This window comes from Nycticebus coucang, chromosome 9 (assembly GCF_027406575.1).
Source record: "Nycticebus coucang isolate mNycCou1 chromosome 9, mNycCou1.pri, whole genome shotgun sequence".
NCBI classification, from domain to species: Eukaryota; Metazoa; Chordata; class Mammalia; order Primates; family Lorisidae; genus Nycticebus; species Nycticebus coucang.
In genome coordinates, this window is record NC_069788.1 from 127584625 (window position 1) to 127586643 (window position 2019).

Sequence of the window (2019 nt, forward strand, 5' to 3'; positions counted from 1 at the left end):
ACCTCTGGCATATGGGACCGGCGCCCTACTCCTTGAGCCACAGACGCCGCTCTACGCCTTCTCTTTGCCTTCATACTGAGGACTTCAAAGTCCTACAGCCAGGGACAGACTCGAGTTCCCAGCCACGGGAGGATGTCCACACCCCATTTGCTTTCCCTCCCTCCCCTAATTACTACTAGGTCTTATCAAAGGCCAGAAGGCCCTCCTCTTACTTCATCTTACTCCTCCTGTTTTCATGATTCTCACATGACAGCTATTTCAGACCACAAAGAGCTTCCTTTTTTTTTTTTTTTAGAGACAGAGTCTCAACTTTGTCACCCTAGGTAGAGTGCTGTAGTGTCACAGCTCACAGCAACCTCCAGCTCTTGGGCTTAGGCTATTCTCTTGCATTAGCCTCCCAATAGGTGGGACTGCAGGCGCCCACCACAACATGTGGCTATTTTTTGTTGCAGTTTGGCTGGGACCGGGTTTGAACCCGCCACCCTCAGTATATGGGGCTGGCACCCTACTTACTGAGCTACAGGTGCTGCCCACAAAGAGGTTCTTTTTTGTTTTTTGTAGAGACAGAGTCTCACTTTACCGCCTTCAGTAGAGTGCCATGATGTCACAGGACTCACAGCAATCTCTAGCTCTTGGGCTTCCGGGATTCTCCTGCCTCAGCCTCCCGAGCAGCTGGGATTACAGGCGCCCACCACAACGCCCGGCTACACAAAGAGGTTCTTAATAAAGTACTTCTGGCTGCCAACTGGTCTGGCCAGTCTCCTGAGAGCAGGCAGTTCATAAACTTGTGCCCCAGGCTGGCTGCGGTGCCTCATGCCTGTAATCCCAGCACTCTGGGAGGCTGAGGCAGGTGGATTGCCTGAGCTCATAGGTTCGAGACCAGCCTGAGCCAGAGTGGGACACCATCTCTACAAATAGCCAGGCATTGTGGCTGGTGCCTGTACTTGGGAGTCTGAGACAAGAGAATCTCTTGAGCCCAAGAGTTTGAGGTTGCTGTGAGCTATGACACCATAGCACTCTACCCAGGGTGACAAAGTGAGACTGTCTCTCAAAATAAATAAAAATAAGAAAATAAACTTGTGCCCCACATTTCACCGTTTTGTATAGGACCTAATTATATTGCATGTACACGTTCAATCTCCCCGTCCCAGTGACATGGGAAGCATGTCACATACACAGAAGCCGTATACTCCGCTGCGGTTCTCCTCGGTGGCCACTCATAGCTCCCTTCACCCTGTTGTCCGTCGCTCAGCAGCGCCTTCAGCGGCCTCCTCGCCCTGCTGCCTGCCTGGGTCCAGCTCAGGCAACACTCCCCAGGCTGTCGGGGCACCGTCCTTTATAAGAAATAAAGTGTCCGGGTGGTGCCTGTGGCTCAACGGAGTAGGGCGCTGGCCCCATATGCTGGAGGTGGCGGATTCAAACCCAGCCCGAGCCAAAAACTGCAAAAATAAATAAATAAATAAATGAATAAAAAGAAGTTTCTTAAAAAAAAAAATAAAGAAATAAAGTGTCCTAGGTTCACGCACTTCGTGACTCTTTTTCAGCTGACAGTATAAAAACCAAAACTCTGGTATTTGGAGCAATGTCTTACCGCCTTTCTTTCTGCTGTCTGCTTTATAAAGCAAATATTATTAGAAAAGCATCTAGGTCTCTCGGATGTTTTTAATCTGGGGCCTTTGACTGCCAGGCCAGAGCAGCAAACCAACGTTTTTCTGGGCTACAGAGCGAGGCCCCCCTTGTCTCACGGGTGCGTTGAGAAGATGAGAGACCGTGGACTCCGGGGTCCTTTCCCGGGGAGTAAGGCTGTGTTAAAACCGAGAGCTGGAGATGCCCGACGGTGACCTCGGCGTCAACCGCACTTTGCAGGGGAAGGGGCACAGGCCCGGGTCCCCGCCGACCACACCGTCCCGGCCTGGGGTTTGCCCGAGGGGTGTCCCCGGGGTAGGGGCTCAGAACCCGGAGCGCCCTAGGCCTGCTTGCAAGAGAGCTCAGCTGGTCGGTGGCCCCGGGGACGCCCGC